Here is a 27,719-nt window from a genome sequence, read left to right as displayed (position 1 = left end):
TCTGGGGTGGGGGGGCAGGGGAATGATGCCTACATCAGACCATTGGAGATTTTCAAACAGGATAATCAGAGAAAGAAGCAAGGCAGTAGTAAAAGCAACAACAGGAATGGAAATAGGTTCCTTCACCATTTTTTTTGAGTGCCTACTGTGTTCCAGATACTGTGCTGGAGGTGGAATTATAATAGTGAACAAGAAAAATGCCTTCCTGTTTTCAGGATTCTTGAAAAGAGTGACCAGGAAAAAAAGAGATGGTGGTTAAGAATCAAACTGTTGAGGAAGTTTATGCATAAATAATTGTTCTAGGCCAATGAAAGGAAATTCATAAAGAAAAACATTTAGGGCATCTGGCAATAAGAAATGAATATGTCAGAGCTCAGTTACATAATATTTTTAAGCCTATATCCTCAAACTGGGCAAATCAAAATTTTTGATGACCATCACATGAAAAAAAGAGAAAGTTTTCACTATACGTGCAGAGATACCAAGCTATTATAAGTTTTCATTTAAGAAAAAAAAACACCCTAAGTCCATTGCACTGTTGATGCCACTGGTAGGTGCGGAGTTTATATTTTAGAACATGTATTATTTCTTTCAAATTACCAGGTCCCTCTTAATTACAGTAGAGGTTTCCTAACCAGTAGCATTATTCTACATATTGCCCTTTCTTCCCTTAGTAAACCTCTCTCTCTTTTGGTTTCATTAAGTCATGCTTCTTGACTTCCTCCTACACCTCAAGCTACTCCTTCTTCCACTCTTCTCCTTTGTCCTCTTTCCAAAGCCAGGCTCTAATCACAAAGTGCTCATGGACTGATCCTGAACCTTTTTCTCTTCTTTATACAGACTATCCTTTGATGATCTTGCTAAAGACATCTCTAGCATACTAACAAATTTATAACTCATGCCAAGAATTCCCTCTCTCTCTCTCTCTGATCTTCCAGGTGACTAATAGAAATTTCCCTTTGATTGTATATCTTTACAAATTGTAAAATATTTTTTTCATTAGTTATTCTTCCTACTTATATATCTTTCATAATCTTTTCTATCTGACCAAATAGTATCATAGTCTGTAATATAGTTGTTCAACCTGTAAATGTGGGAGTCATCCTTGATATCTTTCTTTTCGTACCCACATTCAATCCATCAGCAAATTCTATTGATTTTAAATCCAAACACATATTTTGAATGTGTCAATGTCACTCCAAGTCCATTACAAACATTTTAGTCCAATCACATCTAAACTATAGCAATGGCTTTCACTCTTGTTTCCCGATAATTGATTCTTCCCATTGTAGCCAGAATATTCTCTATAAAAGTGAAACCAGAAATGGTATACTTACATATCTTTAGAGAACCATTTAGAATAAAATCCACAATTTTCATGAAAGTATTAAGTGGTAGAAAGTTCTGGCCCCTGTCTACCTCTTCAACTATGTCCCCATTACAGTACAACCGTCATAGTAATTTATTTTCTGTTTTTGGAAATCACTAATTTCTTCCTTAATCTTGAGCCATTGCATTTCCTGTTCCTGTTGTATTTCTCTCCCAGTTATTTTCATGATTGACTCCTTTCTGTCCTTCAGTTTTCATATGAAATGTTATCTATTTGGAGAAAACTCCTATCATTCTATTTAGAACAATATTACACTACTCTCCACAATTACACTTCCAAAGATCACCTTGGTAATTTCCCCCATAATCTATATTTCAATATGCAATTGTCTTCTCTATTTATTTAATCACATTTTAATTTTTTGGCTCCCCTAATAGCAGATAAGTTTCCCAGAACCTGGCACATATTAGACATGATACAAATATTGATTGATTATTGGATGAATTGCAGGAGTATAGGAAAAACTGATTTCTACTCTCAGATCTGCTACTTACAAACTATACTTTATTCAGTCATGAATGCTAATTCATGAGTCTGCTTCTTCCTGAGGTAAATAAGCATTAAAGGATGAGTTCCCACTTTATTATGAGCTTATAATTTTATGAAGAGAGTGGATAATGAAAAAAAAGTAACTAATAGTGACACTATTTATTTATTTACTATAAAACATTCATGCCAACTGGCTGATATATCCGTGAAATTACTCAGCTATGCTGAAACCACAATTCTGGAAGAGTCAGCAACAGACATCGATTCAATTTGGTCTGCTAATGTAGGGAGAAGTATAGAGATGATACTAAATGGCAGATTTTGCACTTTGTAACTGTGTTTTGTTTTTGGCAATCCCATGGCTAAATTAAAATTTATCATTAAAAGGTATATGTATAGAATCCAAGAGTTGACTATATTCATATAATATAATATTGTTAAAGACACTCACAACAGAGGGGCAAGTTCTACTGGCATTTATGTGTGCTATTATCTCTGTGACCCACTGTCTATGAAATGATAGAAACAGGCAGAAATGTCTTATGTATATGTGTTATTATTATAAAAGGATTTAAATTTATAGTATGCATCCCATTATTTAAAAAAATCTCTTCCTTTGTTTTTGGTCATGCTTCACAAACCTGTATATTAATCCATGTCTATTTTTTATGTCTATAGAAAGATTTGTTCTTTGTTATTTTTCTTTAAATATTTTTATTTTTAAGTAATCTCTACACCCAACATGAGGCTTGAACTTACAACACCAAGATCAAGAGTCACATGCTCTACCAACTGAGTCAGCCAGGTTCCCCACTGTCAGTTAATTTTTAATCTTACTTTACCTATCAGATCATTACTTATTCTAAGTTGAAACAGTCTTAGTGTCTTCTAAATGATCAATACTGTATGATCGTGTGAAAGAATCAAAACATAGAAACTGAAAGAATACCCTCTATTTATATGGGTGTAAGTTTCAATAATTTAATTGGGTAGTATATTAACTAACTAAAGCTTGGCTTAAGACAAAGCAGTTGTATGAGGCTCATGAGTAAATACATAAACATTTTATACTGTCATGGAAATTTACTTCTGAGCTTTTAACTAGGGCATTGATACTACAGGGAGCAGGAGAAGAAGTTAGTTCCTGCTATCAGAACACTCCACAATCCCCTGTTAGACATTAACTTCATGTAATCTAGACATTATCCAATTTTTTTAACAATAATTTGTAACCTAGATGCCTACATCAGAGTAACAGTGTTCATCTCTCTTGATATGCTGCTGTCATCAGCTGCAAAACTGAATGCCAGCAAGTTGTTACTAATGATAGTGTACTGATTGTGAAAAGTATTTACTCTGTAAAGTAAGTTTATAGAAATCACTTCACATAACAAACAAAATGAAAAGTGAGATGAGAGAAAGGGTTGATCACTTCTCATTTGCAACCTACAAGTAATGACACTGCTGTTGTGGTCGTTAAATATTATGGGACTGCATTATAACCCCCTCTTCAAGCCACTTTTTATCCAAGATTATCATGGTCTATTCCAATATGTTGAGAAATTGAATGCTGCCTGCCAGAAGCATTCTGTTATGATTAAATTCTAAAAAAAAACGGTTTGAGAAGAAAACTGCATGATAATACAATCAGTTTCACACTACAGAAGTATTTATTCTGTTCACTCAATATATTAGACTGTATACATAATATGAGCCAATTATTAATCAACATGTGTTAAAAAAGTGTACAGTGTATGTTATAGTTCTTAATTATTTTTAAATAAGATTTAGTATTTTAAACAATTACTAGAAAGCATTATTTTATATTCACTAAATGTAAAGAGTTTAGTAAAATCATAATAGTTTGCCTTGAATTTATCTACCTTCACATCTCACAATTATATAGTTACTTTCATTTTAGTTTAAGTTTCTAGTACTCTTTTGTTAAAGGTTATAATACTCTTAATCTTCCACACTTGTTCCAGTCAAAACTTAATTCATTGGCATATAAACTAATTCCTCCTTCTTTATGAATTAATAAGTAATGGAGATAGAAGAACATTAATCCATCTACACAACTGCTATGAAATTAGATTCTCTTCAGTGATGTTGACTTATGAGTTAAGGCATTTAAAGCAATGGGCATAATGCTTTTTACACAGTGGTCATTCCATAAATGTCAATTATTATAACTATTTGTCCTATCTTCTAAGCATATGGGATCCAAATCCAACTGCTTTCTGATGCATTCTCATTGTTTCTCTTCTATCTAAATATCAAGATACATGTATAGGGAAATCTAAGGAAAAGTGTTTTTCTCTTCCCAACAGAGAAAATAACTTTTTTTCTGAGAGAACTAGAAAATTGAGGTCACTGATATCCCTAAATATATCCCTAAATGATATTCCTAAGTAGGAGAGTCATAGGCAAGATCATGATTAAGTTTTCTTGGATACAGACATATTTTTCAGGAGACCAGCCTGTGCTAATAATAATGCATTACCCATGTTATTCATAACCCTGTTTTATATATTTAGTTTATATTTATTTCCCAAATTAATAAAATATTTCACTCCTTGTTCTTAGGTCTCTCTCAATGTTATTAAACTGCATCATTCCTTATCAATTTAAAAAAATAATAATTTTAGAATGGCAAAAATTAACAACACAGGAAACGACAGATGTTGGGATAGGAATGCAAACTGGTACAGCCATTTCAGAAAACAGGCTGGAGGTTCCACAAAAAGCTAAAAATAGAATTACCCTACAACCCAGCAATTGCACTACTAGGTATTTACCAAAGGATACAAAAATACTGATGAGAGGGGGCACATGTACCCTGATGTTTATAGAAGCATTATCAAACAATAGACAAATTACGGAAAGAGCCCAAATGTCCAGCAACTGGTGAATGTATAAAGAACATATGGTACACACACACACACACACACACACACACACACACCCTATGCCAAGGAATATTACTCAGCCATAAGAAAGATTGAAATCTTACTATTCGCAAAGATGTGGATGAAGCTAGAGTATATTATGCTAAGTGAAATAAGTCAGAGAAATTTCACTCATATGTGGAATTTAAGAAACAAAACATATGAACATAGGCCAAAGAAAAACAAAAAGAGAGAGGGAGGGAAACCATACAACAGACTATTAATTACAGAGAACAAACTGAGGGCTGCTGGACGGGAGGTGGGCAGAGGGATAGGCTCATGACCTGAGCCGAAATTAAGAGTCAGATGCTTAACTGACTGAGCCACCCAGGTGCCCCTGACAAAATTATTTCTAAAACATTGTCTCTCACTAATTACTATTTTGAGAAACTAATATCAAAGCAACTTTTAAAATTTAGGTCTTTATAATATTATTGTATTCTAAGTATAGGCTCTTAGCATTCATATGTTAAACAAAAAAAAATTATAGGCTCAATTTGGTCACATAGCTCAAACAACCTCAATTTAATATTTTTAGGTGTTCCATTTTCACAGATACCATAAAATATACAAATTATTGTTTAATAAACAATCTATTGTATTCTATCTAAATTAATATGTACACAATAAATTGGATATACTTATAAAAGACACATTGATAAAAAGAAGGTTGCATAAACCCAGAAAGAATGGGAGCACTTACTGCTGTTAAATGTGAAAATCTTCCTCTGACAGAAGTATAATTTGTGTTAGGTGACCCATAACTTTGTGGGTTAGTGGAATCTCAGCTGCCACCACATCTCTGCATTCCCTGACATTCTTACTCAAAGTTAAAAATATTTCTTTGTCTTAAATTTTCTATCTGGTTGAGAAATACTAAGATATAAAAAAGGGGGAGGATTTCAAACCAATCCCAGCTCTGCTAAAAATGAAAACATTTGACTGGAATTTCAAAGATTTTTTTTTTTTTTTTTGCTAATATCGACATTCTAGAATTAATTGAAACCAGGATTAAACATGTATGAGGATACATCGTCTGTATTAAGAGACTTTTAAAAGTACTTTGTTTCAAGAAGTATCTTCATTGAGACAGAAGTGTCCACTCGTCTTGTGATCTTTCCCTAATGAAAAGATCACAGTTCTACTTCTCAGGCTACCATGTTTCTTTCAAAAGGAAATACAGAGTTCGAATGGTGCTAGGTAAAGTAGCATTTTTCACTGGAGAAAATAATCGTTAACAATTCAATTTTCCTATGTTAGAAACACATTGAAAGCCAAAGTATAGAATTAAAATATCTACCAATGTTTGGTAAAATATCTACCAATTAAAATATCTACCAATGGTAGATACCAATTGGTATCTACCAATGTTTGCTGGGGCTCCATAGGCAATGCACTTTCTCCTCTCTGTGCCTCATTGTCTTATGGTGAGGACTAAAATACTGAATGCATGTAGATCTCTTAGAGCAGTGCTTAAGATGAGTAAGCACTCAATAAATGTTAGCTTTAATATTATTAATTATTATTATTATTAATTTCATCTAAGATAATAAATTTTACCAAATTTCCTCAAAGACCTCATTCTATGTTACATGGATCTCAAGAACATCCTCTTAATTATAAAATCACCAGAAGATCATTAGTTATCATTAATTCAAGCTTAAAATTTCCATCGAAGTTGGTATTAATATCTGCGTTTTTCTATATCTAATAAAGCATTATACAATATCCAGTCAAAATTATTTATCTATAGTTGGGTTGTTCACATTGTAGATTATTTATAATGAGGTTTTAATCTCCAGCTGACTTCTGCTTTACATAACACTTCAAATCCATCTCAATCTGCTTCTAGTTGGCATATTGTAGGGGAATTCAAAGTAATTTTGGTATTACTGTAGCTGAACACTGGTATCCAAGCAAACATGCTATCAAAATTACACACAGTATGGGGCGCCTGGGTGGCTCAGTCGGTTGAGCGTCTGACTTCGGCTCAGGTCATGGTCTCGCGGTCCATGGGTTCGAGCCCCGCGTCGGCTCTGTGTTGACCGCTCAGAGCCTGGAGCCTGTTTTGGATTCTGTGTCTCCCTCTCTCTCTGACCCTCCCTCGTTCATGCTCTGTCTCTCTCTGTCTCAAAAATAAATAAACGTTAAAAAAAATTAAAACAAAAATTACATACAGTATATCCCAAAGGTAAATGTAAACGGCTTGAACATTAGCTACGCTACCACTGCCCTCTATTAGTCTGAATATCAAGAATTCAGTATAATTAAAAAACTGTACTATCCAAGAGCTTTAGATTTTTAACACACGGTAAAGGACCAAAATATGATACAGTCCAATAATGAAAAGCATTTTTTGTTCTTTGAGTGATGGCATTTGATTGAATAATATATGTTTTAAATTTTTTTTTCAACGTTTTTTATTTATTTTTGGGACAGAGAGAGACAGAGCATGAACGGGGGAGGGTCAGAGAGAGAGGGAGACACAGAATCAGAAACAGGCTCCAGGCTCCGAGCCATCAGCCCAGAGCCCAACGCGGGGCTCGAACTCACAGACCGCGAGATCATGACCTGGCTGAAGTCGGACGCTTAACCGACTGTGCCACCCAGGCGCCCCGAATAATATATGTTTTAATGAACATGTTTTTCTTTATAGAAATATTTTAATCTAAGTTTTTTTAATATGCTCAATAAGAAAAAACAGTCTAAAAAGAACATAGAGTATATGATTCCATTTATGTGAAAAACCCAGAAGAGGAAAACCTATGCAGGCAAAAACTAGATTAGTAGTTGCCAAGGGCTGGGGTACGTGGGTGGGAAGAAGAGTGATTGTTGATGGGCATGGAACCTCTTTTTGGGGTGATGAAATAGTCTAAAAGTAGAATGTGGCAGTAGTACACATCTGTTTGAATTGATTAAAGCAATTGAATTATGTACTTCGAATGACTGAATTCTATGGTATGTAAATTATACATCAATAAAGAGATTTAAAAAACTAGTTTCTTTTTTTATTTTTTTTAATGTTTATTCATTTTTGAGAGACAAAGAGAGACAGAGTGCAAATGAGGGGGGGGGTGGGAGCAGAGAGAGAGGGAGACACAGAATCCGAAGCAGGCTCCAGGCTCTGAGCTGTCAGCACAGAGCTCAATGTGGGGCTCGAACTCACAAACCGTGATATCATGACCTGAGCCAAAGTCAGACGTTTGACTGAGCCACGCAGGCACCACTATAAACCTAGTTTCTTAAGAGAAACTTGCTTTCAATGTTATAGAAAATAAAGTATTATTAAGAAAGCCAAATAAAAGTTTTTAAAATTTTAGTCAAATATCGTGACAAAATAAAATCCATTATCATCATTAATATATTTTCCATATTATAATGTAGTGACTATACACTCAATTAAAAAATGGAATTACAACATTGCCAATAAAATTTATCATGAAAGTTATATTTTCAGCAAATGTTTTCTGCTTCATGAATGGTTTGTTTCAAGCAAAAAATTATTTCCACAGTTCTCACCTTTGTTGTGACTGCAGAAAAACACAAATTATTTGTGTCATTTGTTTGTCCAAATGGAGTAGGAACAACAATTAATCATTACCTTTTGTGATCATTCAGCATTTTGTTGTTGTTGTTGTTGTTGTTGTTGTTTGGTTTTTTGAAATTGCTTCTTTCAGAGCCAGAATGAGAAGTAAGTAGCATGAGGTGGAAGAGGTGAGAACTATAGAAATTGAGCAACCATACAGGAACACAGGAGAAGACAGGGTCCATCCCATTTCACTCCAAAAAGAATTCAGATTATATATGAATAAAACACATACACACAGACCATGCCAGGATACATTAAAGTCTTTTCTAATCCCTCCTAATCTATTTAGTGCTATGCTGTTAACAAGAGGCATACCTTTCTATTGATATAAATTCCAAAGCAAGATAAGGAGCCATGGGCCCAAACCTTTGTGCTTGGTTCTGTCCCCCCACACACAGAATGATTGTAACAGGCTTGCATGTAACGCTTACCACATGCCAGGAACTGTTCTCTGTGCTTTATATATGATAAATTTATAACATTACATGGCGAAGTAGATTCTATTGTTATGCACATTTCACATATAAAAAACAGGTCCTAAAAGTTGAAATAATTTGACCAACAGGCAAGTGGCAGAGCCAGAATGTAGTTAAACCCTGGTGTTCTGATGTATATTCTCTGCTTCCAAATACTGCATTGCTAACTGAGTGGTACTCCATCACCTCACCTAAAATAGTACATTACTGAACAAATAACACATTTGAAGAACAAAAACATCTTCATTTTTTACACATTTTAGAAACATCACTAGGGAACAACATTTTTTTAATCAAAGTAATCATCAAGATGGCTGTTGTTAAAAGTCAGAGTGGTATCAGGAAATTGTATGTCTTAAATAATTATTAGTACACTACAAGTCACAATTCATTGGGCCATATTAGGCTAAGAAAATAGAATAAACAAACAATTCTGACTTTAGTTTTGGTCCTTCACCTGACACTCTATGAATCTTAGTGAGAACAATAACTTCTTAGTATATTATATGGAGCCAAGTGGAAGACCAGGGAAAATTATTTCCAGGAACGCTCCAAGTCTAAAATTCTAGGATTTATTTTGTTTTTTCTAAGTACAGAAACTATTGGGCATCTCTCAATGCAGTATTTCAAGATGATGCTATAAAATTTAAGTTTAAAGACCCAGAATAGCCAACATAATATTAAAGGACAAGAATAAAGTTGATATACTGATGCTACCCAACTTTAAGACTTCCTATAAAGCTATAGAAATCAAGAGAGCGTGGTATTGGTGAACGTGAAAAATTGATCAAAGGAACAAAATAGAGAACACGGAAACAGACCCCATAAATACAGTCAAATGATGTCCGACAAAGGAGCAAAGGCAATACAATGAAGCAATCTGAAAATCTTTTTGACAAAGGGTCCTGGAAACTACTGGACATCCACATGCAAAAATAAATAAATGTAGACACAGACCTAACACCACTCAAAAAATTAACTCAAAATGGATCACTGACCTAAATATAAAATGCAAAACTATAAAACTCATGGAAGGTAACAGAAAAAAATATCAGGACCATGGATATTGCAGTGAGTTTTTAGGTATAACACCAAAGTCATGACCCATCAAGGAAAAAACTGATAAGCTGAACTTCATTAAAATTAAAAATTTAACTCTGCAAAAGATACTGTCAGGGGAATGAGTAGATAAGCCAGGATCTGGGGGAAAAATTTTAAAATGCCTATCTGATGAAGGACTGTTATGCAAAATATACAACAAACTATTAAAATGCAACAATAGGGGTGCCTGGGTGGCTCAGTCAGTTAAGAGTCTGACTCTTAATTTCAGCTCTGGTCATGATCTTGTGGTTCGAGGGATCAAGCCCCATGTCAGGCTCCATGCTGACAGCAATGGAGCATGCTTGGGATTCTCTCTCCCCCCCTCTCCCGTCCCTCTCCACCCCCCAATAAATTAATAAATTTAAAAAATAACTAATAAAATAAAATGCAACAATAAGAAAATAATCCGATTGAAAAATGAGACAAAGACCATAACAAACATTTCAACAAAGAAGAGGTACAGATGGAAAATAAGTAAATGTCATCATATACCATCGAAGAAATTAAAATTCAAACAATCATGAGACACAAGTATGCACCCATTACAATGGCCCATCTCAGAACACTAAAACAGGACTGTTGAGGAGGCAGAGCAATAGAAACTTCATTCATTAATGGTGGGAATGCAAAATACTATAGTCACTTTAAAGACAGTTTGGTGGTCTCTTACAAAACTAAGTATATTCTTACCATAGGATTCTTTTAAGGGCAATAATGCATTCTGTACTAATTTTCTTTGGGACAAGAGGTAGTCTCTATTTGTTATATTTAGTAGGTGTCCTGATAGCCTGGCACTGGGGCTCAAAACTGATTGCTGCTGAACTAATTCAGAAGTGAGGCATGTGACCTAGAACAGTAAAGATGTAGACTTGGAAACCAGATCTCTGTCATCAAATAATGATTTTATTTTAAGACAGAGCCTGGATATTTGCTACCTAATTTAATTTTGCCAATCCTGTGTACTAATAAGTAAAATGGAGATTGTATCTATCTTAGATGTTGTTGTGAAAATTAGATAGATTATGAATCATGCCAGAATATCACTATAAAAGCCTAATGATGAACATCTGCAATCGTTTTATCACTCAGCTCTGCTTCTCTATGTTTATATATTAAATCCTTATTTTTTTTTTACCTTCTTAAAAGAAGTTTATTTATTCAATTTGAGAGATAGAGAGCAGGAGAGGGGCAGAGAGAATAAAAGAGAGAGAATCCCAAGCAGGCCTACACTGTCAGCACAGAGCTCAATGTGGGGCTTGAACCCCCAAACTGTGAGATCATGACCTGAGCAGAAATCAAGAATTAGACGCTTAACCGGCAGAGCCACCCTGGTGCTTCATATCAAATATTTTCAGTGCAAAGTGGGAACTGAGAACTTATTCACCATGTTTGTAGCCTGATGCTATGCTAGATGCTATAGATAACACACACACACACACACAGAGCTTCTGCCCTCAAGATACTTAACATTCACTACAAAAGGGAGATTAGCAAATATTCAAGGGATGATAGAGTGTTAACATAAATATATCCTATAACTCTTCTCACACTTCAAAAAAATGAGTAATTACTTCTGAATAGAATGGCCACAGAAAACTTCAAAAATTTCTTGGAGCCACCTACATGGTTCTCCCCTTGTTTATGAATTCTTAACTTTGCATATATCTCCAGTTATTTCTACAACCTTGAATGCAAAAAAATTAATGCAAGCATTAATTGCTTGAATTTAAAAAAAAATCTAATCTCTATTTCCATTATGCAATTAAAATGCATTCCAAATGAATCTAAATTATGTTAAAAGTCAAAAAATGCTTCAGAGGAGAGCCGAAGTTTTAAAATGAAGTAATATGTAGTAAAGATCCTGTTTTCTTCTAATTTCCAAATATGAACTATATTTCTTTTACCAGTAAATAAATAATACTTACAAACAATAAAAATACATAAGTAAACAAATACATAAATAAAATCTAATTAGTCAAGATTAAGAAATAATGAAAAAACAAAGAATTACCCTTTAGACTAAATATAAAAACAACTTTCCTAATTTATCTTAATTTCAAAAAGTAAGAATATTTCAATTTTACTTGGAGGCATTCGATTTTTTTATTCAAATAAAAAATAAGCTGCCCTAAGGGCACCTGGTGGCTCAGTTGGTTAAGTGTATGAGGTCAGCTCAGGTCATGATCTCACAGTTTGTGGATTCAAGCCCCACATGGGGCTCTGTGCTGACAGCTTGGAGCCTCGAGCCTGCTTCAGATTCTGTCTCTCCCTCTCTCTACCCCTCCTCCACTTACACTTGGTCTCTCTCTCTCTCAAAAATAAAAAGAAATTTAAAACATTTTAAAAATTGATTGATACAAAAAATGAACAAATATAGTTATTTCTTCAGATGACAAAAACATCTACCAAAAATTACTATTCTTCTTGATTCAACTTCTGAATAAAAAAGATTAGATGGGTATTTTATTAAAACCAGAGAATATATCTGTCTCACTCTAAAAGTCAACATTATAATTAGTTGGGAAATGCTAGAAAAAGTCCTCCTCAAAACAGGAAGAGATAAGTTTCCTAACCAGTATCAATTCACATTTTTCTAGAGGCAAAAGCCAATTAGAAAATGACACTAGAAATAGAAAGATTGAGGGGCACCTGGATGGTTCAGCCAGTTAAGCATCTGACGTTGGTTTAAGTCATGATCTCAAGGTTCGTGGGTTCAAGCCCCATGTGTGGTTCTGTGCTGACAGCTCAGAGCCTGGAACCTGCTTTGGATTCTGTGTCTCCCTCTCTCTCTGTCCCTCCCACACTCACACTCTGTCTCTCTGTTTTTCTGTCTCTCTCTCTCTCAAAAATAAATAAACATTTAAAAAAAATTTAAAAAAATAAATAAGATTGGTAAGTAGGTGATAATAGCATTATTCATAAATGATGTGTTCATAAATGTGCAATTCACAAGGGGATCTCTGAAAACCTACTATCTACAATAAGTAAATCAGTAAAATTGTAGAGTGCAAGATTAATATATAGAAAACTATAATTTTCATAAAGTATAAAAATCAATTAGGATATATATAGGAAAACAATAACAATAGCAATAACAACAATAATTGCAAATAGTAAGATAAAATACCTAAAAATCAACTTTGGTTTAATTTAAAATGTCAATATCTATACCAGAAAAAGTTGAAATGTTTAAACAAAAGGACTTTAATACATAGCAAGCTGTATCCCCTTCTTGGATTTGATCAAATTCATGAAGATATAAAATTTCCCTATATTAACCTAGAAACAATTTTCAATAAAATATCAATAGCATTCTTGTTTTTTGAAAGTAAATAATTTCAAGTTTAAGATGAAAAATTACTGAAACTCCAGATAACATTCAGAACAACATCACTGAGTCATTGATTTCAATAGAAAAGGATTGAGTAAACTTTATGTCTGTCAATAGGGCAAAGGTTAAATAAATTACCCACACAACAGAATAATATGCAGCCATAATAAGAATATGGAGCTCTTTAAGAATAAAAAAATGTTACCCAAAACATATTAATAAGGCAAGATTCAGAATAATATATGTAGCACACAGCAATTTTAATATGGAAAATGTGATTTGCTTATGTAATCTGCAACATATTTCTAGAAAAGGAAATAGGTGGTTGGGCCATAGTGGTAGGTAGAAATCTAATCACTGGCCTTATGCCTTTTAAAATGTGAACATTTGAATGCATTATCTACTTAAAAGATAAAATAAAATTTCCTATTGCTAATTTTTGGAGTAGTATTTTATATGGCATGCCATAAAATCAATAGTTGTAACTATTTTCATTCAATAAGCTTAGATATCTAATGATTAGAAAACTTAATGATAATTCTGTTGTACTGATGAAAACCATGTGAATAATCAAAAATATTAGAATATTAAAAATATCAACAAACAATAACCTATCTCCTCATAGGTAAAAACCCCTAGAATATCTGTGCCTCTAACAGTGTGATTCTAGTTCCTATTTGCAAAGAGATGTCAGAAAACCTGGTAGTCTCCAGAGAAAACTGATTAATGAGAGTTCATTTTAGAAGAACAGTGAAAAATACTTAAATATGTATAATAGGAAAGGAAAATATTGAAATTGAATAGGAACAAAATATTTAAAACTATGATCAGTATAAATGACTCATACATGGACTTGCCAAGTAATTCTCAAAACAGTGGAACAAGAGAGCATTCCATAATTGAAATACAAGTAGATGCCATTATAAAAAAAGAGAAAGAAATGAGTCTAATTTGCCCAGAGGGGAATGTTTTTTCTAGTATACATTATTTCTAATGATGTCAAAATTTAAGACCTAAGTGCATTTTCAAAGGCTTATAAAAATAATGGAAAGTAGAGCCAAAATGAAGGACCAACTTTTGAGGCCAATTATTAGGAGGACAAACATATCCTACCACCATGCTTGTTTGGTACCACTGTCCAAGGAAGCATGCTATGAAGAATTGTCTGTAACTAGCCCTGTTTCTTCTGGGACTGGAGCAGGAAAACTGCCAAAGTCCTAGTTGTGCAACTAACGAAGCATCAGGGGGATGAAGTAATATTAACTAATAATTGAAACTGGACTGAAAAAATCATGTTTCTGGCTAAGTCAATGTGCCTTGATATTTTGATATTTCTATTCAAACGAAAACACTCATAGGATTCATCACTTAGTACATAAATCCTCCATAATTTACACTGACCTTGCTAGTGGAAACATATTCTTTGTTGTTTTTGTCCAAGATTTACTTTGCTCTGTCAGTTGGAGAATCGATTCAGGTCAGAAAGAAAACCTCCAAACACCTATTGTGAGCCAACAGGCAAAAATTAGACCACCTGGTGTGTGAATGCCAGAGGACAAAACACTTTGCTTTTTCAGAAAACTCAGTAGAAGGTGTGATGCAGAATAAGTCTGTCAAAGTAAATGATTAGTTTCCCAAACATGTACAGCTGGTCAGAGGAGCAAAAGAGGACAAATCCAAAAGCCAAACTTTGCTACATCTTTATTGATTTGTCTTGCTTCCCTTCTCAAATAGTCACATAAAAATAGGCATTTCTTTTGCCCTAAGCATACACAGCCATCCCTTTGTGAGAACAGCTAAAGACAAATGGATTAGCTGAGGGAGATGGCCAACCGCAGGTTCAGCATTAGGATGTTTATCTGAAGCTGACTGATCTCATTAGATACTGAAGAGTATCAGATAGAAAAATCTTTAAGAGATAGTTCCTCTTCACCTCATGATCATGGACACAGAGAAAAATAAGCTTTGGTGCACGATCTATACCAACAACAGTTCAGTTGCAATATTTCGGATGGTAGCAGGTTTCTAAAAAGTGTCTACCTTCCTAGGCGTCATAGAGTGCTCAGAAGAGTGTGCCAGGTACAGAAATGTTACCAGATTCTACCTGAAAGAATCCATCATTTCCAAACTAGATCATTGCTAACGCAATTACTTTTGCTATTTTTTCCCATTTCTTATCACAGTGGAGTCATATTTAGCTATCTGAACCCTGCCAATTCTACTGCTGGAAGAGAGCCAATCATAAACGAAAATTCAGTCACCTCTGAAGTTATAAAGGGTATTTTAGCTTCTCATTTAATAATCATTGCTCTAAAATCTTATGCTCATTCTAAAATTTCTCCCTAATACTTAGGTGGATACTCAATAATTATAAAGTCAACAATTAGCACTATTTTAACCTATACCATGCAAAAAATTTAAGTTACTCCACAAATACTCTTTCCCTTTCTCTCCCCCGCCTCACACACACACATACACACACACACACACACACACACACACACACACACACACACACAATTTCCTTTATCTAACTGTATTAATGATGCCTTTAGATCCCTTTCCATGGTCCTCTCATACTATCATATGCTCGTAGGACTCATATTGTTATTTGACTGAGAAAAAGCACATGAACTCACACAACATAGACATACACACAAAAGTCACATTTAGTAAGGAGTTGTTGGGAATGAATGTGTTTCTGGGGGAAAAATATGTATACGATCTCATCAATCCCTGATTAGAAAATTAAGTCACTCACTTTACACCTGATTCAACTACATCTAGAAAAAGTGACACAATACATCTGAAAGTTAGATGCTGAAAATTTTATTCTCATGTATTATTTCCCTTTGTATTCTCAAAGGTTTTATTAATTCATCATGCTTCAAGTTGCAAATGAAATGATTTTTATTGGGAAAACTGTCAAGCAAATAAATATGTTCATATAGTTTATTGTGTTCTATAACCTAAAAAATTAAGAGCATTAATTCTATGCAATATATCATGCATATGTCAAATGTTGGACCACATATGAATTGTAGTTTTTCTTAAACGTAAATCTATGTCCTGATTCTGGGTTTGTTAAGTAAGTTTAAATAAACCTTTCTTTAGTGCATAAGAAGTAGAGGGGAAAAAGGAAAAGATAAGAGAGAAAGAAACATCTGTAATTAGCATATACTAAAATCAGCTACACCAGTGAAACATATATTTACCTTAGACTTCCAGATTTGAAATAAGAAAACGGTCTGGAAGTAATATTTTCAGGATCTTAGTAATTCTTTTCCTCTTTTTACATAATAGATTATACTAATGATAATCACAGCTATATTTTAAATTGAAGAAGAGAACAATTAGCCTAAAGTCGTATTAAAAATGGTCTAGCACACACAAAGCTACAAATAAGCAAATTAAAACTACAAAGATGTATTGTGAATTTACCTACCAAATTGGTAAAAATATAGATAAAAGATAGCAGGCAGTATTTATTTACAAGAGTGCTGTAAAACATACATTTTTACTGTAGATAGGATTATTAAGTTTGTTGCATTTTTTTCTTTGCAAAAAAATATTAAGTCATGAATGTGTATATACACTAACTCAGCAATTCCACTCTCAGGAAACAATTTTAAAGAAATTCCCAACAATAGAGAGACATGCTTAATTTATGCCACATTTATAGGGTATAATATTGTTTGGACACTAAAAATCATGTTTTAGAAGCATGTTTGATGGCATGGAAAAATGCTGATAATATAATGCTAAATGATTTTTTACAAAAGGTAATTAAACTGAACAAAGAGCACAAGCTTCATTTTATTATCACACTGGAGGTAATCAACCAAAAATATAGCTCATCAGATAAAATTGCAAAAGCCTGTTGATAAATATGATGTGGAAGGCAGCCTTTCTAATGCATCTTTTTTTGGTGTTAATAACGTTTTAAATGTTCTGAATTGGCTACGTTTTCACACACACACACACACACACACACACACACACACACACTGAAGGATATCTAAAAGCTATTTATATTCATTTAGCAGCATCTCTCTCTTCAAATCTATTCTCAGAAAATAGACATTTGTTTGTGTTATCTAGCTTATCCTAAAAGCTAAATTATGAGATATATTCAATTGTTTAAAAATGTATATCTGAGACTACAAGTTCACTTTTTAATAATAAATATTCTTTCATAATGTAGCTTTACTATTCCATAGGGAACATTGATGTTACTGCTCCACAGAATGGGAAACTAGCAATTCTCATTATATTTCAGCCATTATTATAGTCTTTATAATTGTTAAAATAGGAATAGTTTTATTTTGTTAAAAATATTATCTTTAATATGTATTTCTTAAGTACTTGTACATAAAAACTCATAAATATTTGTTTTACATGTAGAAACAAAAAAAAAATGCTGACAAAAAGGATGAGATCCATTTTAATTTCTATGTTTTTATTGTTTGTATAGTTCCATAATTTGCAATAATTAGCTGGAACTAATGCCTATGTGCACTTTGACTCATTTTACCAGAGTTTAAAACCACTAGGCACATTAAATACACCTAATTTTCTTCTATGTCATCCTCAAGCATCTTTCTCTGCTGTTTAATACCTATGGAAAATATTAACATGTCACAGTTATATAATGTTTTCAGAAACTTTTGACATATTTGAAGTTTCTCTAAATCCCATCTCTTTTATTCAGGACTTTTGAGCTACATTATTTTTAATGGAATAGTGATTCTCTAGGCAATGGTTCTCATTATAGTTCCCAGATCAACAGTATGAGAATCAGAGCTTAAGAAATGAAAGTTATTGAGCTCTGTAAAAATTACGGGATTTGACCTGGAAACCTGTGTAATACCAAGTCTTTCACATGATTCTGATGGATGCTAAATTTTGAGAACCATAGCTCTAGGGTATAGAAAGTTGTGAGATTTTCCATGTCCACCTCATGTATGGTTTTTGCTTTGCAGATAGCAGTTAATGTTTTGGAGATGAGAAAGTATTCACTGTTGGATATAACTAGTGACACTCAATATTATTGAGTACTATTTAGCAGAATTTACATAGCTGTAAACATTGGGATTTATGATAAAATGGTTAAAACAACAACTTAAATAGCACAGCTGTCACTAGAATTCCTTTTTGGAAAGAAAGTATTTAGGAAAATACTTGGATAAACTACTTGAAAATAAGGTGAACTCTTGAGGATATATTCAGAAAGAAACAAGAAAAAATATATGGATAAAATAATCTGTATAAAAATATGAAGAAAATGTAAGCCCTGGGATAGGCAATAGAAGAGTGGGTAATGAGAATTCAGTATAAGTAATAGATAAAATAGTCAAATGATTACATAATAGAAAACAATAGTCAAGTGACTTTTGAGAACATGTGTAAGTTGCAGTAAGAATGAATTGCTTTCAGGACCTTCCATCTACCAAAGCTTCAATAAAATCTATCCATATGCCCAAATGCCATGTGTCAGCGAATTGTGTTAAGAAAATTTTTGATTGAAGAAGATGACCTGGGAAAATGTAATTATTTTTCTTCCTTCTGAGAAAACTAAACTATGATAGTAAAGTTACTTTTTAAAAACTATAAGCCATAAAAATGAAGAGAACAAGTGGTAGGTCATCAGCAAACTTAGACATTTCAATAAATTTCTAGAAGACAGGTGGAAAGGTATTGACTCATAAAGCACAGTGCAGGTAGTTGCAGCCAAAAATATTTATGGAGAGAACTGGAGCTAAGCAGACACGAATCTGTCCTAAAATACTCTTCAGAGGGTTGGGAGGCAGACTTGATGAATCAAGAATGGCAGGCAGTAAAAAGGCTAAAAACAAGATGATCAACTGAAAATATTCCAATCAACTACACTCTTCCACCATCCTTAACAGAATTAAAAGCAGTCAGTTCAGATTTTCTCTTTCATAGCAAAGCAAAACAAAACAAAACAAAATGAAGGATTTTTTTTCAAAATGGAGTAGCTAGCATGGATCTTAGTGTTTCTTAGTAAAATCCTCTTGCCAATGACCATTTGTAGTTCTTTAGGTCATTGAATTAGAGGGAAAAAAAGGATAAACATTACTAGGGGAAAAATGGAATAAAATTTCCCACAGCTGAAGAATTACAATATTCATTGTGTAGCTCAATAAATAATTTTAAAATACAAATAACTAGAAATAATGTTGTAGATCTTTAGAACAGCAAAAATTACAGAGTTGATCCTAAATTTTTCCCACTGGTGGTGGGTAGGGGAGCAGGCCTTTTACAAACACATGATAACATGGTTGGTATTCTCTTAAGTAATATTTGATTCTATGGAACAACAGAACAATGCTTTCAAAGTTCTAAGAGAAATTACTCCCAACCCCCACAGTTGACACTACACTAAATTATACATCAAGGGTGAGGGTAGAATAAAGTGATGTTCACATATGCAAGGACTCAAGATTATATATCACATATATCATCACATAGTTAATGACTGAAGGATGAATGCCAGCAATAGAATAATAGAAGACATGCTTAATGAATGAAGGACTTAACAGGAAAAGGTAAACTATAATTTCAAGTTTAGATATCAGAAAATTTTTCAACCAATCCTCATTGATTAGTGATACTGAAGAATCAATTTAAATGAAAACATTTATAGGTTTAAAATGGTCTATAGATAGGCAGATATGTACCTTTGAAGAGAAATTCTTGAGGTCTTTGGGTCTAATGTATAAGTATTTTATAATCACTGCATTAGAAGCTTCAAATTGGCAGTAAACTCCTGAGGGGAAGGTCTGTATGTTCTACATTCTGATTAGTTTGATGATTTGTAGAAAAATAAAAAAAGAAAAAGAAAAAAAAAAACCCACAACCTATTGCTTTATAAATAAAGCAACTGTCAAAGTTTATGCACTAATATAGATGAAAAAAATCAAATGGATTATAATATCAGAAAGATTGATGATATTCCTTCCACTACTTTGGACATCAAACAGCTAGGATGATTATTACATTGTACTTTAACCATACCAATTTAAAAGAGATTTGGAAATAAAACCAGTAGAAGTTATGGAAAAATAATTCTTTCTCTTATGAAAAATAACCCAAAGGGATTTAAAGTTAGCTTCATACAAAAGAAAGTTTATTTATTCTTTTGAAATTTCTGGGAAACAAAACCAGAGAAACTGACAATGAAGAATATCTAGGTTATTAGTAAGAAAAAATTCAATGAAAAAAACATGTTATGAATCCTCAAAAATAACTAGTAAACTGAATCTAGCAACATATTAAAAGGATTAAATTGAATGATCATGTGGGGTTTATACCATTAATGCAAAGGTGGTTTAACATACAAAAAACAATCAATGTAGCATACCACATTAATAAAATGAAGGGAAAAATAAAACACAATATCTTTTCAAATGATACAGAAAAGGCATTTGATAAAAATCTAACAAATTTTCATCATAAAACACAGAAATCTAAGACAAAAGACAAACCTCTCAACATGATAAAAGGCATTTAAGGAAAACACAAAGCTACCATCACAGTTAATGGTGAAAGATTGAAAACTTTTTCTTTAGTTGAAGAAAAAGACAAAGATGTTTACTTTTGCCACTGTGATTTAACTTTGTACTGGAAGGTCTAGCTAGAGTAACTAGGCAAAAGAGATCAATAAAAGACATCAAATTGGAAAAGAAGAAGTAAAACTATCTCTGTTCACAGATGACATGATACTATATATAGAAAATTATAAAAATTCCAAAAAATCATTACAGCCAACAAACAAAGTCACCAAAAATTGCAGAATGCATGATCAAAACACAAAAGTAAGTTTTATTTCCATACACCTGCAATAATATTTCCCTTTACAAGAACATGAAAAAAAAAAGTAAACAAATTTAACCAAGGCGGTACAAAACTTGCACAGTGAAAACTATCAAAATATTGCAGACAGAAATTAAATAAAATCTAATAAGTAGCTGATCTTTGTTCTTTTTTTCATGTTACAAATCCCTAAAAATAATACAAATTAAAAATGACCCTAAACTCTATTATCACGAATGACAACACAATTAATGGCATGACTCATATTTATAAACAAATCTCAGTTGATGCCTTAGTGTAAAATATTTCCATTTTTACAGTATACAAATGTTTAATCAATTTGTAAGGTAATGAGGCCTCACTTAGTTATTAATTACTCAAACTATTATGCAAACATAAAATATTTGTGTCAAAAGTGATTCATTTGTGAAGATCACAAAATAAAAGTTATAACTGGAAGAAAATGAATGAGAGAAAAAAATGTACTTTATAATTTAAAAAGTGTAACATATTTCTTTTGTTTAATTTTTTTCAATAAAAACATTTTCTCCCAGTAGATCTCATTTAAGTTTCTTAACTAGGAAAAAGCATTTCAGGCTTCAAAAATAAAATAACTACCTACTCATTCTTGACAAATATTAAAATAAAAATTTATAAACTTGCTGGGTAAACATACAGGCATCATTGTTTAAAAGGGTTAAGTATATGCTTGTATAACATTCTATAGAAGGTAGACAGACACGGCTTCTATAATATTGTAAATCATTGCCCTCTTAATTTCAGACTTACCTACCTTTCACACATAAAGCCAGTCTAAATGGATGGACAACACACTTTCTAAGAAAACAGTAGCCTTTTAAAGCATAGCTGAAAATAAAATTTTAGAAATTGGCAAGGAAGAGAAAGGGAAAAGGTTTTGAAAGGGCGGGCCTATGCCGGCCGACTCCATCTTGTTCTGTGTCCTTCACCTTGACCACGCCTCCTCCCCTTGAGTAACCTCCCGCTCACCTGCCTAACAGGACTACGACCCTTCCCTAGCCAATCGGCTGAGGCCACAGCCATTACCTCACCAACTGCCCCTAGGCCCCAATAAAACCTTTGTCCTTTTGAAACTCCCTCTCTCTCCCTGGTATCTCACCGCTGCGTTGGTGCAGGTAGGGGATTGAGCTCGAGCTAGCTCGAATAAAGGCTCTTTTGCTTTTACATGGGACTCGGCTCCCTGGTGGTCTTTGGGGATCATGAATTCTGGGCATAACAGTTTCATTTTGTATTTGTTTGCTGTGGTACCCAATGGACCAAATTATTTTAAATTTTAGCCAGAAGTCACTAGTATTTTAAAAAAAGACCAGTGGAGGGAAATGTTATGGAACTACTATGAAATATTCTAATAAACAGAAATACTTGGAAAATTACAGTTATTCAGTCCCAAATCTATGTTCCAGTCTCATGACATGGCTTATTTCTTAAGCATCAAAATCACTTATTCTTGACCACAAAACTGAATCTTTGAAGTCTTATATCATATCAACTTTTGAAAATATTTCTGAGATAGCCCCTGATATTCAAATATATTTCTCTCTTTTTTGTACAGTTTGTAAAGAATTACAGTGGTTAATGTGCTTCATGTATATATGAAACGTCTCATAATATCTTACGGTATCTAAAAAATTATGTTAAGTCAGATTTGAACTGAAGTGTACAAATAATACTCTTTTAAAAAAAAATTGCCAGCTTTATTGTAAAGTAAAACTGACAAATAAAATTATATGCACTTAAGCTGTACAACAAAATATTTTGATATATATATCAAATATATATATATATGCGTATATATATATGTGTGTGTGTATAAATGATTACCACTATCAAGCTAATTATCTATTACCTCAATAGTTACAATTTTGTGTTTGTGTGTATGGTGAGAACTTTTAAGATCTACTCTCTTAACAAATTTCAAGTGTACAAGTGAGTATTATTAAGTACAATTAGTATGCTGCACATTAAACTCCAGAACTTACTAATCTTCCATAACACAATCTGTACCCTTTGACCAACGTCTCCCCATTTCCTACATTTCCCCATTCCCTAGCAATCACTGTGCTACTTCTGCTTTGGTGGGTTTGAATGTTTTTGATTCCAAATACAAGTGAGATCATTCAGTATATGTCTTTCTAAGTTTGGCTTATAGTACTTAGGATAACGTTCTCCAGATTTATTCATGCTGCCACAAATGAAAGGATTTCCTTCTTTTTCTTTTTTTTTTTTTTTACTTGAAAAATATTCCATTATATGTATCTCACATTTTCTTTATCCATTCATCCAGTGATGGGCACATAGGTTGTTTCTATATCGTTGCTATTGTGAATAATGTTGCGATGAACACGGGATTGTAGATATCTCTTCAAGATCTTTATTTCATTCACTTTGGATATATCTAAAAGTGAGAGTTCTGGATCATATAGTAGGTCTACTTTTAATTTTTTGAAGAATCTCCATACTGTTTTCCATAATGGCTGTATCAAACTGCATTGCCACCAATAGTGTACAAGGGTTGTGTTTTGTCAACATCCTTGCCAACATGTTATCTTTTGACTTTTTGATTCTTAGCAGAATTATTTAGTTAGACAAGAATACAATAGTTCATTTCAAAATCAAGATACTATGATTCTAGAGAGTCAGGAAAATGTCAGCAGAGTAGGAGGATCCTAGGTTCACCTGATGCCATGAATACAACTAGATAACTATCAAATCATCCTAAACACCCCAAATGTTGACCAGAAGACTAACAAAACAAACTCCACAACTAAAAGGAGAGAAAAGGTCATCTTGAAGAAGGTAAGAAGTGTGGAAACATGGATTAGAGGAGAAATGGATCTTGGCTGCTGTAGAGGGGAGGGAGCTATGCTCTTTGAGAAGGGTGAGAGAAAGAGAGGGGCACACAGGGGAACACACAAGCAGAACATTTCCCAAAAGCCATTTGCTTGGAAAATGAGAGGGGCTGAATTTCATGAGTTCTTGCAACCAGCAGAACTTAAAGCTTAGAGTTTTAAAACTCAGTGCATTTGGCTGGGATAGAGCTGGGAGGGTACTCTATTGTTTTTGCAGAGAAGGCAGGCAAACAACCTGGGGGCAGACAGCACCGGAAACAGCTCTCTGAACAGCACCTGGGGTATACAATAGGGAGATTATTAGCTTTTTGTGGAGCACATCTTTGAGAGAAGGTGTTCAAGAAGATACGTCTCCAGGAACAAAGGAGCTGGCAAGTGTCATTTCCCTCCCCTGCCTCTCAGCACAAACACAGATTCACCTGCTAGAAGCAGCAAAAACAATGATGGTCTAACTTGTTTACACGTAGCCCCAACCTCCTGCATTCTGGTGGAACTGCCCTTCTCAGTCAGGCTTACTTCAATCCCAGTGTGGTGGACTCCTCAGGACACCAGCACAGACCCCTGACCACACCATATTTCCCATCCAGAGAATTATGCAGAGCTTCAGCTCTGGTGGAGGTGGTGACAGGTCTCATTTCACAAGCAAACCTGAGCACACCTAGTTAAAACTTGCCACATTCAGGCCAGGGACCCAAATCTGCCCACAGCAGGCAAGAAGAGCCTCTGCAGATGATTGGCCTGAAGGTTAGAACAGACAGAACACAACATCAGAGCACATGCAGCACACACTGGTGACCCGCCCCTGAAGCAGCAGGCTCTGGACACTGCAGGAACTCTTCTTCATAAGTCCACTAGTTACAAGAGCAGGAGACATAATTTGTCTAACAGACAGAAGAAGGCAGAGACTTAGGCAAAATGAAAAGATAGAGGGGTTTAGGCTAAAGAAACAAATAAGATAAGGACATGGACAGAGATTTAAATGAAACAGATATAAATAACATGCCTGATGGAGAATTTATAGCATTGATCATAGGGATACTCACTGGACTTGAGGAAAAAAAATTGAAGGCATCAGTGACACACTTACCACAGAGATAAAATGGTTAAAAAGGAATTAATCAGAGATGAAGAATACAATAAATGGGATTAGAAACATGCTTGATGCAACAACAGCAGGCTGGAAGAAGCAGAAAAATGAATTAATTTCCTAGAAGACAAAGTAATGGAAAGCAATGAAGTTGAACAAAAGACAGAAGGAAGAATGATGCAAAATGAGAATAGACTTAGGGAACTCATTGACTCCATCAAACATAACACTGAATCATAGTTGTCCTGGAAGAAGAAATGAGGAAAAAGAAGGCTCTGCACTGGGCATGGAGTTTGCTTAAGATTCTCTCCCTCTCCATTTATCTCTGTCTCTGTCTCTTTCTCTTTCTCTCAAAAAAAGGAAGAAACACAAATGCAATAAAAATGAGTATTTATGGAAAAAATCAGTCAAGGGACTAAAAAAATAAAAAGGATATAAAAAATATAACATACCTAAAATGTGGAGAGGAGAGGAATAAAATTGGGTTTAAACTTAAATGACCATCAATGTAATATAGATTGCTACATACAGAAGAGATTATATACAAACCTAATGGTAACTACGTATCAGAAACCACTAATAAACATGCTAATAAATAAAAATAAAGAATCCAAATATATCACTAAAGACACTAAAGAATTAATCACTAATAATACTAATCATACTAACACTACATAATCACTAAACAAATAAATCAGCAAAATATGGAAGAAAGACAAGAAAGGATCAGAGAAAATCTTCAGAAACAACCAAAACAAGTAATAAAATGGCAATGAATACATATCTAAAAATAATTATTTTCAATGACAATGGCTACATACTCCAATCAAAAGACATAGGATGTCAGAATGGATTAAAAAAAAAAAGACAAGACCCATCCATATGCTGTCTACAAGAGTCTCACCTTAGACCTAAAGAGACCTGCAGACTGAAAGTGAGGGGATGGAGAAATATTTATGATGCCACGAGAAAGCTGGAGTAGTAATACTCATATTGGACAAACTAGACCTTAAAACATAAAGTATAAGAAGAGGCAAAGAAAGGCATTATATAATAATAAATGGGACAATCTAACAAGAAGATATAATAATTGTAAATATGTATATACCCACTATGGAAGCACCCAAATACATAAAACAACTAGTAACAAATATAGCAAAACTAATCTATAATAATACATTAATAGTAGAGGGCTTTAGCACCTAACTTACATCAATGGACAAATAATCTAAACAAAAAATAAACAAGGAAACAATGACACCTTGGATGAGATGGATTTAACAAGTATATTCAGAACATTTTACCCCAAAACAGCAGTATACACATTGTTTTAGAGTGCACAGGGAACATTCTCCAGAATAGATCACATATTAGGACACTAAACAGTCCTCAACCAATTCAAGATCAAAGTCATACCATGTGCCTTTTCTGAACACAAGACTATGAAACTAGAAACCAACCACAAGAAAAAACTTGGAAAGACCACAAGTATATGGAGGTTAAGTAACATGCTACTAAGTAAGGAATAGGTTGAAAAGGAAATCAAAGAAGAAATTTTTTAAAAAAGATGAAAACAAATGAAAGTGAAAACACAATAATTTAAAACCTTTGGGGCACAACAAAAGTGGTTATAAGAAGGAAGTTTATAGCAATACAGGCCTACCTCAAGAAGAAAGAAAATTTTCAACTAAACAACCTAACTTTACATCTAAAGGAGATAGAAAAAGAAAAACAAAGCCTCAGTACAGCAGAAGGAAGGAAATAATAAATATGAGAGCAGAAATAAATAGTATAGAAAGAAAAAAACAATACCAGCAAACAAACAAACAAACAAACAAACAAACAAAAACAATGTAACAGATCAATGAAACCAAGAGCTGGTTATTTGAAAAAGATAATAAGATAAACCTCTAGCCAGACTTATCGAAAAGAAATAATAAAATCAAAAAATAAATAAAATCACAAATGAGAGGAAAGAAATAAAAACCAACACCATAGAAATACAAATAATTATAAGACATTATGAAAACTGTATGCCAACAAATTGAACAATTTAGAAGAAATAGATAAATTCCTAGAAACATATAACCTACCAAAACTGAATCAGGAGTAAATAAAAAATTCAAACAGACCAATATCCAGCAAATAAATTGAATCAGTAATAAAAATAATAAACAAAACAGACAAACAAACAAACAAATAAAAAACCCTCTCAAAAACAAAAGTCCAGGACGAGATGGCTTCATAGGCAAATTCTACCAAACATTTAAAGATAGTTAACACCTATTCACTTCAAGTCATCCAAAAAAAAGAAAAGGAAGGAAAACTTCCAAATTTATTCTATGAAGCAAGCATTACCCTGATACCAAAACCAGATAAAAACACCACAAACAAAGAAAACTACAGGCCAATATATCTGATGAACACAGATGCAAAACCCTTAACAAAATACTAGCAAACTGAATGTAACAATACATTTTAAAAATCATTCATCACAATCAAGTGAGATTTATTCCTGAGTTGCAAGCATGGTTCAGTATTCTTAAATCAATCAGTGTGATGCATAACAGTAATAAAAGGAATT

General features: G+C 33.4%; 1 protein-coding gene and 1 long non-coding RNA gene across 5 annotated transcripts in view; one reads left to right on the top strand and one right to left on the bottom strand.

Annotated features, from left to right (window-relative positions):
- The window catches only part of GRID2 (glutamate ionotropic receptor delta type subunit 2), a 1,486,895-nt gene that overhangs the window by 833,437 nt on the left and 625,739 nt on the right, over positions 1–27,719 (bottom strand). The window lies entirely within an intron of this gene.
- Positions 19,717–27,719, top strand: part of LOC132692304 (uncharacterized) — a 38,483-nt gene continuing 30,480 nt past the window's right edge. For both annotated transcript variants that reach the window (XR_009616279.2, XR_009616280.2), the window contains exon 1: positions 19,717–19,893. This is a non-coding gene — a long non-coding RNA (uncharacterized LOC132692304). The remainder of the gene's footprint in view (positions 19,894–27,719) is intronic.

The sequence above is a fragment of the Panthera onca genome, chromosome B1, assembly GCF_046562875.1.
Source record: "Panthera onca isolate mPanOnc1 chromosome B1, mPanOnc1 haplotype 2, whole genome shotgun sequence".
Lineage (NCBI taxonomy): Eukaryota > Metazoa > Chordata > Mammalia > Carnivora > Felidae > Panthera > Panthera onca.
Note: the sequence above shows the minus strand (reverse complement) of the source record. Positions and strands in the feature narration are given on the sequence as shown.